The sequence below is a fragment of the Lissotriton helveticus genome, chromosome 1_1, assembly GCF_964261635.1.
Source record: "Lissotriton helveticus chromosome 1_1, aLisHel1.1, whole genome shotgun sequence".
NCBI lineage: Eukaryota > Metazoa > Chordata > Amphibia > Caudata > Salamandridae > Lissotriton > Lissotriton helveticus.
The window spans coordinates 983,125,570-983,138,490 of record NC_136057.1 but is presented as its reverse complement, the minus strand read 5'-3'; the positions used below and the strand labels follow the sequence as shown (position 1 = coordinate 983,138,490).

The window sequence follows — 12,921 nt, the reverse complement described above, 5'->3', positions numbered from 1 at the left end:
AAATGAGCCTGGGATACAGTGTTATAGCTCAAAATGTGTTTTTCTGCTTACTTCCGATGCTATCTCTTGTGAACTTGCCTTTCTATTCTGCTGTTTAGGTATGGACATCTATTGTGAAATAGATGCACAGTTATTAAAGACAAGTATGGTGTCACTTATGGGAGAATTGACATACTGGTTGGTCACTGGATTGATTTATTGTTATTCTTGGTGGGTAAAGAGGCATTTATAGAAATTATGGTTCTGCTTCAGGTAATATACCTCTTTTTAACATCCTAATGTCACTAACGCACCATTTCTAATTATTTAATTGGCTTGAAATGAGAAACATCCACATATCACAGTAAATTTCTGACACTGTCATACAGAATGGCGGGCTGCGAAGCTCTAGATTATTGGACCTAGTTTATGTACAGACGAGAGAGGCCCGTAAATGTGACAAATCTTCAAATAAAAGGTGATAAACAACTGGCAGGATTCCTAATATAGAGGAGAATATCATCCAAGTAAAGGGACAATGAAAGTCTACCGCCCAATGAGCAAAAGGTATTTTAACACAATATTGAGGAAAACACACTGTGAGACACAGCTATTGTGTCAAAAATATTGTGATGTCAAGAATGTCATGGGACAAGCTGTGGAAGCTAAGAATATTGAGTTTTTAGCTAATGTAAGATAACATTTTATTATTTTTCTTTTTTTTAAATAAAGTATATAATATGGTGTTTTAATGTAATTGAATACAATATAATTTTAAGTAGTTTGATAACTCATTGGTATGTTAGTATTGGAAAGTAGTATGTTAGTATTATTGCAATATTATGCGTTTGATTTGTTTTAGTATATTTTGTATTTTTTTATGAAATCTAACTTTTTTATTTAGTAATACATTAATAATTTCATTGCCGGTTGGAGAGTTTGTAGGGATTAAAATGGAAAGATTTTAAATATTCAAATCTTTAGTTTGTATTAAATATTTAAATTGTAATAATTGGTTTATTGTTTGAATTAATTTCTTTATTGTTATTTTAATTATGTGTTGATTTTAATTAATTATTTAATTGACAATGTATTTCTTTTTTATTGTGTTCATTCTTATTTTATTCATTATTTGTGTTAATTTATTTTGTTGTATTAATAACCCTTTAACATCTTAATGTATAATATTAATTTTTAAAATAATTGTTATTGATTTTCGATGTTTGTGTTTTAGGGAAGTGGGAAGTGTTTTAAATGAAAACCTTTCCATTTTTCCATTTGTATTATAAATGTGTATTTATTACTTTTAATTTTATTTGTTATATATTTAATAAAGACATTCACTTTTTTTAAAGATATTTTCAAATGGTAACTTTTTTGTGCATATTAAAAAAAAAAATCCCAAAATTAAGCATTTGGATGAGTACATCTGAACTGTCTCATAACTAGCACTTTCCCTACTGTTGCTCTGTTTGGAGTGAGAATCGTAGTTGTAACCCCTACAAAGTCCAGAGGTTTTCCTACTGTTTCTTAGTGCCTAATTCTGACTATGGCGGTTTGGGAGCAGGGCCACCATGCTGCCGCCCCGCTCCCACACCGCCAAAGCCAAAAAAGACCGCCTGCCATATTACCACTTTTTAAGTTTGTGGTGGGCATTTCTTTGTTGTTCCCACGGTGGTTCCTTTGAAATAGGCACCGCAATGGGGATGCCAAAGCTTGTTCCTGCATGGACTAAAATGCACAATGTTGTGCACTTGGTCTGTGCAGGAACATTGGGGTGCATGCAGACAGTGGAGGCACACCATGTGCTCCCCTGCATGCACCATGGTACAGTTGCAGAAGGGGCCCTGTAGGGCCCCCTTTGTTTTCTCACCGCCTCACTTTTCATGGCGATGCGACCGTCATTAAAAGTGTGGCTTGAGGAAACTCCTAATATGCTTGGCAGTGCTGCAGCGGCACTGTCATCATATTGGCAGCCTCAGTCAACTGCACCACCACCAGTGATCATGGATCATGGGCGTCAGTGGTCTAGTAATGGTCCAACCACCACAGTTCTAATGCGGTGGGAAGATAGGCAGTCTGGCAGTCTGAGGACCGCCACCATGGTTTCGGTGCGCATAGTAGGTCTGACCCCTCCAAAGTCCAACACTTTCCATACTTTTGTTTGTGAGAATAGTACATTCGACCCCTTCAACATTCAACATTTTTCCTACTGTTGCTAAAATTGGAGTGTGGATAGTAAGGTTTCCATAGTATTTCGTACATTGGAGTGGGAATAGTAAATCTGACCCTTCCAAAGTCCAACACTTTCCCTAATTTTCCTTACATTAGAAAGGGATTAGTAGATATGACCTCTGCAAATTCCAACACTTTCCTTAATGTTGCTCACATTGGAGTGGGAATTGTATCATTGACCCCTACACAGTTCATCACTTTCCTTACTTTTGCTTGGAAGCTCAGATTGCACTGCAAATAGTAAATATGACACCTTAACAGTCCAATACTTAATTACATTTATTTGTTTATCGTTTTTTTTCATTGTAGTTTGGGATGCATTTTAATAGAAAATTTTGGAATTCTTTTTTAAATAATTGTTATTCTATTTATAATATAAATTGTATTTTTAGTACATTCATTTTATTTGTTTAATATGACATGCAAACATTTATTTTAAAGATATTTTAAAATTGTAATTGTATGTGTATATTTAAATACTTTTATTTAATTAGGCTTAGGAATAGTAAATCTGCCTCTTCCGAAGAGCAACATTTCCCCTACTTTTATCAGACTGGAGTCGAAATAGTAAAATGAACATCTCCAAAGTCCAACACTTTCACTAGTGTTGCTCAGATTGGAGCGGGAATGCTTAATTTAACCTCTTCCGAGCTCATGTTTGCTTGGCAGTGACTACACTTTAGAGTCAAACAAAGTAGGAGAAAGATGGCACCTCGATCTTGTCCTCCTTTACATTTTAACGGTTGCCGAAGCTGTACCATCAATCGCAATCATGGTGATTGGAATTGTGCATCACAGTTTAACCCACCCAAGGAATACATGTCCAATCTCCATTCGCATCAAAGGTTTTGTGGCATTGGGATACCAATATCTACTAATATGTAAGGAAATGGATATATTACAAAGGCCTGCACATTGTTTTTATCAGGTTAAGAATGGACTTACGTTAAGACATACTTGAGCAGGACTCCTGGGTACATTTTGATATCGGGTGTATAGCCCCATGTTAGATAATGGAACCCCAATGAGTTTTGCCTGAAGGAGACATAATGAAAAGGGAATAGCAGTAAGAATATATGACTACTAATGTTGTTTACACTGTCTTCTCTTTTCACAACAGTACATGTTTTCCCGCACTTGAGGGAACTGTCTCCACACTCACTACGGGAGGTGTACGGATCCAGTGGACCCACCTCACCGCAAGGGTATTATTATCCGAAATACGGAAAAACCCAGAGTGACACTGAATGTGACGGTCCTGAAGAAGACCGGAGTGACCCCTTGGGCACATACAGAGCGGTCAAAACATGTTGACTCTGGCAGTGGTAGGAGGGTAGCCTTGAGATTCCTAACTATCTCATTGTGGCTTTTTCCCATCCTCTTCTTTCTTTTTAATCCTGATAGGGGTGTCAAGAAAAGCTTAATAAAGGTTGTGTTCTGGTTGACACCCTTAATCAGTTTTAAATCACTTTCTCTAACTGCACCCTTCGTCGCACTTTTTTCAGTGGTGATCACTTGGAGTTTACACTACTTTCACCAAGATTTTTGTTATATGTTGTATATGTCCATTTGTCTTGACTGTAAGTCTCGTTAAGAAAAGTTTATTATTTTTTTCCCCCTCCCTCATGCTCCGCCCTGTGTGTGGCTACACCAGGGTGTTTTGCAAGCAGGCCCGATGATGAAGCATGTCACATACTTCGGTATGTGGGTGAGGGCAGTTTTTTCAAATAGAGGAATTTGCCCTATTGGGGCTTCCTCTGTTTGGTCACATTTATTAATTTGTTGATATAACTCACTCTATACACCCCCCTTGTGCATACAATCGAGTTTCTTTGGGGTTTGGGGTGTTAGAGTATAAATTTTCTTGACCCTCACCCCTCTCTCTTGTGTTTATATTGAAGACTACAGCCATCACCTCGACTACTTTTCTGATAAAGCAGTGAATACAGAGTACTTAAGTTACGAGACGTGGATGCATCAAGTGTTAAACTGTTTTTATCTGGCAGGAAAAGCTCAATCAGTGGGGGTATCAACTGGCTGGCTACATTTATTACGAGCAATAGTGGGGGCTTATCTGGCCTGGGAAGAGTTGCTAAGCATGCTCGGGCAACATGAGCAGGAGGACTCCTGAACATTTTGCCTCATACATAGGAAAGCGATGCAAGATAGAATATGAATGTATTCATTATAAATCTTAGCAGGGAGACCGGCAGTCCCAGGACATGTGCACTTGCATTTCGGCAGAATGATGTTTAGGAGTAAGTGCTCACGATGCCAATCCATGCCAATGGAACTAGTCTGAAATGTGATGATAGCTCTGACTTGGCAGCAGCGGTGCATGAACTGTACAATTCAAAGCCGAATGAGGCAAAGTCCAGTTATGTACAATTAATGTCATACACGCACTCTCCCAGGTCTCTCTTTATCACAGTGTTACCACTTGATGCCCATGACTGATCAGTTTTGAAAGCGCTTCGCTCAGGTTATCTTAACTGTGTACACACGCTGCAGAGTGTGTGTCTGAAAGCTTGACCTCCCTGTCTACTGCCTCTGAATAGTCCTGCAATGTTGAATGAATAGTAACTATTCCCTTCTTCCCTTCGCACCTCTAATATCTCGGCAGGTAGTCTCTAGGTCAAGCACAGCTGGATCGAAGTATCGCAGAATGCTTCGTCAGACAGACCCTCCTAATTGTCACCTGCAAGGTCACCTACAGTGCTTAGAGCTGACAAAGAGCTAAATGTACGCTCCAATGGTCTGTTCCAATTCTTTATGAAAGACTGAGTCTAACAATGGCATAGATTGCAATTGCCATGTGTGGGATAGTAGACCACTGCCAGAAATAGTGACCTGAAACTTGAAATGAACAATGAATAGACAGTTTACAAGTCATATCGAGAGATTAAATCAGTCCTAGTGCCCAGCCAGTAATATAAACACGATGACATGGTATCCACTGCTGAGTGGAAGGTATACTCCAAGCACAATGGAAATCTGTCTCTCCAAATATCTATCAGTTTGTGCTACCTTAGTAAGGGTGACAGTTCTCTCACAGCCATTGCACTTCGTGTATTCAGCAGAGGTTTAAAGTAACCTCGATGTCCCCTCTCAGACAATCAATTGTTGGAAGTGATGCACACAAGCCACCATCACAGCCTGAAAGAAGGAGAGGTTGTTTAAGGTAGTGCCATATGTTTTGAATATAACAATATTGACACATTTCAGGACACCTTGTATTACTAAGCATCTGCCTTCTGTGCCTGCAGGTGTGGGGGAAGTGTGCTCTGCTTAATGAGTATTGCCACGCGTATGGAGTGCATAGAGTAAAATAGAAAGAAGTTGAGTAAGCTTGGTTTTTAGGCGAAAATTTGGTCAGCATACCTTGTGAATGGGTATCCGGTAATAGTGCATTATCCACATTATGTCTATCAAAGTACGTAAGCACCTGTTACCTTTGGCAATAGTGATACGAAGCATTATACGTAGACCTCGACTTTTGTAATATAGATTATGTGTCATAGAAATACTGGTCTGAAGGCTAATACCACTCTAATCATGAATACTAATTGACAAAGTATTTACTCATGGGGCATATACCAAGTGGTTCTGGCTGTAGATGTCATGTGTACCACTGCTTCTCCCCTTCACACTAACACCCAAACTTTCAGTGGATAACGCATATCATCCCAAAAACCCAAACCATCAAACAGTGTAAAGACAAACCATCAAACCACATGAAGCATGATATTATCAGTAGGAGCTGTAAAAGTCTGAGTAGGATAAGGGCTGTAAGCACATGTTTCTGGTACAAACCAGCAGCCAGTGACATTTCTGATGAAATAGCAGGATCGCTCCATCTTGAGAAGTTGCCTTTCGCTGTTTCAACAAAATGCATGGATGCTTCCCCCATTCTTCAAAAACGCCGAGGTTTATAGGTTAGTCAGGACATGCACTTACCCTTCACAGTGATCTAGCCAAATATAGCATGCACATGTTGGAGTTTCTTGTACTTAATGACAGAACAGAATGCATCTCATGACTCCTGAACAGCCAAAGTGAAATCAGGTAAAATAGAGAAAGCCCCCTCTGTATGTAAGGTATGTAACCTTCCTTTGATAAGCAGAAATGCGCATTCTGTTCCCTACAGTTCGATAGATGGGCAAAGATGGGCCTTAATGGGACTCACAAAGGACTCTCTGTATTAATGATTGAAGACCGCACCACAAAAAAGCAAACAGATTGACATACTAAAAGACATACTAAAAGTGTGAAAAGCAATTGCTCCACAAATGATTCCATCTTTCTTGCAGATTCTGTTTTTCTCACAATATTCATGATGCGTCGTTGTTAACTTGCTTCTACGTCTTCATTTCTGATTTTGAATACTTCAATTATTGTTTCCACCTGTACAGGCTTTCCATTTCTAGATGGATGTGTCCACCACAATATTAGAAATGCTGCACTTCGCCAGGTATGGGGTATGTTGGTTTTCCAATCCTCTTTTCACGATTTATGTGCATTGTAAGGGAGTCTATTTTCCCATTTATGCTTGAAATTATGTTTTAGATGTCCAAAATCAGCAACTAGACTTGCCTTTTCTCTAGTTGCAGAGGTTGCTGACTCTCCATTGTCTTTGTGTTGTGCTTTACGTCAAAATAAAGCTTGGATTTATTTGCTTCAGTTTTCCCAAGAACACAGTAATAGTAGAGATCATCTCATCTTAACAGCTTTTAAGAATCACGGCTCATGTGGCACACCATGATGGGCTACATGTCCCCACAGCATCTGCCTTCAGATATCACTCTTCATCACAGTCATTGGAAACAGCACATACAAAGATACCCACTTTTAGTTCAAGCTCATAAGTTCATATACGTTTTCAAATATGTGAAATGTAGACCATATTGTCAAGGCAAGTGAGAATATCTTACCCTGAAGTCCAGGCACACCAGTTGCAGCAAACTCATAAGTCTTAGAAGATCCCTCAAGCCTGTAGTACTGCCACCTCTTCTCCTCTGGTCTAAGTATTGCTTCAGTGCAAGTGGCACCCTCCACTCCTGTTGCAATGTCTCATGTAGGTGGCCAACCAGGGATTCTGTGATGTGCATTGCCACATGCCACTCACATCTGACTGTAGACCCTCCTCATTGGCCCACCAGAATGGGTCCTCCCACTCATCGAATGGGATCAGCCAGGCCTTGCCTGGCATCCTAGAGCACATTCCCCGCACACATTATGTGGCCTCACTCTAGTGACACAAAGGTGCAGTGAAGAGTTGCTAGCAGGTCACAGACACAGTATGTACTTGAGCAACCACCCAGGCTCTGGTGGCATAGGGAAGTGGTCACACAACTCTTCAACACCTCTAAAATGGGGTCCTTACCTGTAGTCAATAAGGCCTTAAAAACCTGATCAGTTTGGGACTAGTGTTGTGAAAAGGACCTAGAGGATCACCAGCACCTCTTGCCACTACCAGACTAGTGCAGGTCTCATTGCTATTTTGGGTGCCAGTTGTAGGAGGAAGAAGATTCAGCTGGCAAAATGTCAACAAAGAAGCAGGTGAGCGCCTCCTCAAGATCTGCCTCAAGCACTCTGGTGGCACTTTGCAGCTGATCTCATGTATGTGGGCAGGTTGTACAATATGCTGAGACAGGATGATGTTTCATATTCAGGCTAGCCAAAGGAGCCTCGCCGCTTTGTGGTCAACTTGAGAACTGTCACTTGAGTTCCTGTTGTTCTTTCAATTCAGTATTTTTATTTTGAATTCGTTGCCTGTATATGTATTGCATGTTATGGCATAATATCTAAATCAAAATAACGAGATGCACAAATATCAGTAAGCAAAACTATGTATGTGAACTACAAAAATATTGAGATGGAACTATTGTGGACAGAATATCATTAAAAAACAGCATTATTTTTAACTTAGTGTTGAATATGATATTTAAAATAATAATATAATTGAAAATAAATACAAATCATGTAAACATTTTATGAAATGAAACAAAAAAGTACATGATTTAAAAATGTAAAAATATTTACGCAGTTAATAAAAAATGAATTACATTAAAATTATTAATAATAAAAAAATAAGAACTAATTATAAACATATATATGAAGCAAATTATAGAAAATATATAATTTTAAAAAGAAAATTCACAAAAAATGAAATATAAAATGAAAATAATTATTAACAGTCCTAACTAAGAGCCTTATTACAATGATAGGTTTTGAGAAGAGAGACAGCTGAAAAGCATGCGGGCTGTCGGGCAACCGTATTTTGATGCAACCTCAGGGTTGGTAGTCAAAAGTCGGCAGCTACACGTGGAGGCATGCTGCTGCCATAGAAAAGGGCTGCAGCAATTGCCGCTGCAGTGCAGCACCTCTGATACGTCTGTGCACTGTGTGCCACGCACCGTGTCATGCGTGGCACACAGTGCACACATGACAGTGCCAGGAGTGGGGGGCACCACATGTTGCCCATGCACATTTTATTCTGAGCTATGGTGCAGGGGCCGCCCGATGCCATTTCAGCAACCTTTTCATGGTGGGGTTACCATCATGTAGAGGCTGTTGGAAAGGGTCATTAAAATCCCGGTGGTGGTGCCAGCCTCGGCACTGCCACTATTCTGGGATGCTCCTCCGACTGCACCATCTGGTTCTATGATCCTGGCAGAAGTGGTGGCCTTGCGTCCAACAGCTCTGGGTTTGACCGCCAGTATCAGAATACGGCAGTTGGACCGAAGGGCTGACGGCAGTCAGACCGCCACAGATGGTCTGTTAGCGTCTGAATGCCACTGTCATAATCAGGCCATAAGCAATAGTAGGGAAAGTGTTAGACATTGATGGAATCAGATTTACACTTCCAATTCCAAACTAGCAACAGTAGGATAAAGTGTTGAACTTTGGAGGGGTCACATTTGCTATTTCCACTCCAAAATAAGCAAAGATAGTAAAAGTGTTGGAGGGGTCAGATATACTATTCACAAAATAAAGCAAAAGAAGAGAAAATATTGGACTTTGGAGGAGTCAAATTTACTATTGCCACTCCAGGGTAAGCAAAATTGGGGAAAATGTTAGACTTTGAAGAGATCAGATTTATAGTCCCATTTCAATCTTAGCAGCAGTAGGAAAAATGTTGAAATTTGGAGGTGTTGGATTTACTATTTCTTCTAAGTGGGGAAAATGCTGGACATGGAGGGGACAGATTTGGTATTCCCATTCCCTCGTAAACAACAGTAGGGAAAATGATGGACTTTGGAGGGGTTAGATTTAAGATTGTCAAATTAAACAAAAGTATGTAAGTGTCAGATTCTGGATGGATTAAATGTACTATTCCCACTGCAAAGTAGGGAAAGGGTCTTCTATATTTCTACCGGGCTTGGGGAGCATGATTATCTGCGCCTCTCTCATAGATCGCGGTAGGCATGCAGCCATTTTTGCCTCCTGTAGGTTTCCAATAGGCGTTGGAGCAAAACATCTGTGTATGTCTGTTAGAATTCTATTGGGATCCCGTCCTTGCCCGGTGATTTAAAGTGAGCCATACCTTGTAATGATTCCTTTAATTCCTCTAGTTAGATTGTTGCCTCCAATTCCTCCCTCTGTTCTTCTCTGAGGTATGGGAAGGGGACATCCAGAAGATCCCCCCCTCTACTGGCAACTCATCCCCTGGGACCTCATGGTATATTTCATCTAGGTGATTAAATAGTACCGTTTTGACACCAGTCTGCGTGGTGACCATGACTCTAACAGGGCGACGCAATGTCAATATCAGTGGGGATGGGAGTTCCCACTTTAGCAACCATGCCAATAGCCTTCCAGATCTATCACCCTCCTTATGTAGTAATTGTTGATATTTCTTATGGACCAGACAGTCCAATCTCTCCCAGACCTCCCCAACTCGGCTATGTGCCTGCAGGAGTGAGTCATTGGTGCGCCCCGATGCCCGCTCCTCACGTTGAAGCCTGGTCATCCTATCCTCTGCCTCTGTCACTTCAAGCTCTAATCACCTTCTAGTGCCCACCACACGGGACAAATGATCCCCTCTAGTAACCATTTTGAATGTGTCCCATTCTGTACTTCTGGTCCCAGTAATTGACCATTTCATGGCGAAGTAACTTACAATGAACACCCTGAGTTCCTCTCTAAATTCCAAGTCACGTACTGTGGCCTGTTTCAGTCACCACAATGGGACCCTCGACCTACTTCTTTCAGGTCCCCACTCCAGCAATACCGGAGCGCGGACCGACAAAAAACGTCCCATCGCCTCTGTCTTCGTTACTCCACCACACGCCTCCCGAGAGAGCAGGAAACGGTTGAGGCTACTTTACACCTCGCGGGCCGGTGTTTAACAAGTATAACCTTGTTCACCTACATGTGTATGGCGCCAGATATCTACACAATGGAGCCTGCTCATCACCTAACTCGGGGCAGTCTTCATGAGCGGTTTAGTGTGTTATGTCGGCGGTGCTTGTCCAATTAGCAGTCGAGCATGCAATTAAGTTCACCTGCCCATATTAATGGCATCCCAATGTATGGGAGGAGCAGGCTCTCTATGTTGTTGAAGAACTCACCGTCAACTGTATTTGGGGCATAAGCATTCACCAGGCACACCTCTACACCATCGAGCTCACTATGCACTATCACATATCTGCCCTTCACATACGCCTCGTATTTATGTTTAAACTGTGGGGCTACCCATATGGCCATCCCCCTAGCGTAGGTAAAGTATGTAAATACGAACAGCTTCCCTCTCCACTTCTTATGGAGTTTCTATGTTCCAATGTCTAGCAGGTGTGTCTCCTGTAGCATAGCAACCTGAATGCACTGTCACCGCAAATATGTTTGTAATTTATAAAGTTTCACAAATGAATTTAACCCCCTCACATTCCATGTTATGTTTGTATTGTTCCATATCCTTCAACCCGTGCCTGTCCTATCCATTTTGTGTAAGATCTGCGCATTGCCACCATCGCTGCCAGAGAGGCTTGTGAAATGAATATTTCGAACATCCCACCCCCTGGGTAGACACTGTATTAAGAAAACGTGCATTCCCATATAATCCCCAATCACAAACCCGAATCCCTACGCTTGCACATTTTCAGCGAGCAAATTTAATCAGTTCTGTCATGAAAACTCCATAACAAAAACAGCTATACACTAAGGGGCAGATTTATGATGACTGGCGCATCCCCAGGGATGCGCCAGTCATCCTGCGCCACTGCTCCGCCACCCATGGTGCGCCGCATTTACAATGCGGCGCACCATGGGGCAAAAACGGCACAGATGCGTGACGCATCTGTGGCGTAGAGGTGGCGCATTGCTGGAGCTGCATCGCAAGCGCGACGCAGCTCCAGCAAGGCTCGGGGGTGCCCCATCTCCACAATGCTGCGTCAAGACCTACGCCTGCTTCAAGCAGGTGCAGGGTTTTGACGCAGCATTGTCCTGAAAGTGACTGAGTGAAATCTCATAGATTTCACTCAGCCACTTTTAGGAGGTGTTCCTGCGCAGGAACGCCCCCCCTGCGCAGGAACGCCTCCTTATGGCGCAGGGCTTTACAACGTGACGCATCTCCTAGATGCGTCACGTTGTAAATAGGGCGCATTGTTTGCGCCGTCATTGCGTCAAATAAAGTGACGCACCGGCGGCGCAAGGCCTTCATAAATCTGCCCCTTACTCTCTTTATGCACGTCATATTCTAATTTTACCAACACGCACTCCACATTCAGTCATCCAATATGTACCTTCTGCCAGGCCAGGGACTGCACATTTCCCAGACTCACTATGTGTCGTCAGCAGCACTCCCCCTCAACCATGGTTGGCACACACACACACCCTCTCCTACCGCTATTAACTCTAACCACTTGCAGCCTCATACCTGTTACCATCAGGAAATATGATAATCTAATTAAGAGAGTAAGGCTGGAAAAGAATAGAAGCAAGAAGACAAAGTAGGAAACAACATGTTAGGATGTCTGCACAACAAAGAGCTTGTCCCCTTTCCTTGAAATAACATTCTATTCTTTTGTGCATTATATTGTATAAACATTATTTACATGTGATAAAACATAAAGTGAATCTTGATAAATGCACGCTTTGAGGCATGGCTATGTTTGTTAAATTATTATTGCCAAAATGCTGGATTTGTTTTTACCAAGGATTGTTGTTCACTTGTTGCCACGTGTTGCTTGCTACAGTTATTACCCTCTCGAACACGGTTTTGCATATTAACGAAGCACTGCACGTTTTCAATGAAAAATCGTACAATGTGCAGCGCATGTGAACCCCACCCACCGCTGTCTATAAAAGATAGCCCAGAGCGCTAGCTGTTGCTTGTGCTCGTCAGACCATTCCCGCTTACCTGAAGATCCTGCTCCTCGGCTTCTGCGTGGGTTCTGTCCTCCGGTGCTTGGCTCCTCCTTTCAAGCCCCTCTCCTCTTCGGGCCTGCATCTCTCCCTCGGATCTGGATCCGGCTCCGATTTCCTTCCTGCTGTTTCCGGCGCTTCTTGATTCTGGCTCCCCTTCGAAAGCGGAACGATCTGAAACAAAAAGACAAAGACCAAGGTTAGCAAGAAAGTTAAACCAACGACTGTCAAGTAAGTTCTTTAACATACTTTTATAAAGAATTATCCTGAAGACATTCCAAGGATAAAGACACAGACATATTTGGTGAATTACAAAAACTTTGCTTTACATTTTTCTTTGCT

At 41.7% G+C, this 12,921-nt stretch overlaps 1 long non-coding RNA gene across 1 annotated transcript in view; it reads right to left on the bottom strand.

Annotated features, from left to right (window-relative positions):
• LOC144771596 (uncharacterized) overlaps positions 1 to 12,703 on the bottom strand; it is a 288,041-nt gene extending 275,338 nt beyond the window's left edge. The window contains exon 1 of the long non-coding RNA XR_013599381.1: positions 12,575 to 12,703. This is a non-coding gene — a long non-coding RNA (uncharacterized LOC144771596). The remainder of the gene's footprint in view (positions 1 to 12,574) is intronic.
• Between the last annotated feature and the right edge of the window lie 218 nt (positions 12,704 to 12,921).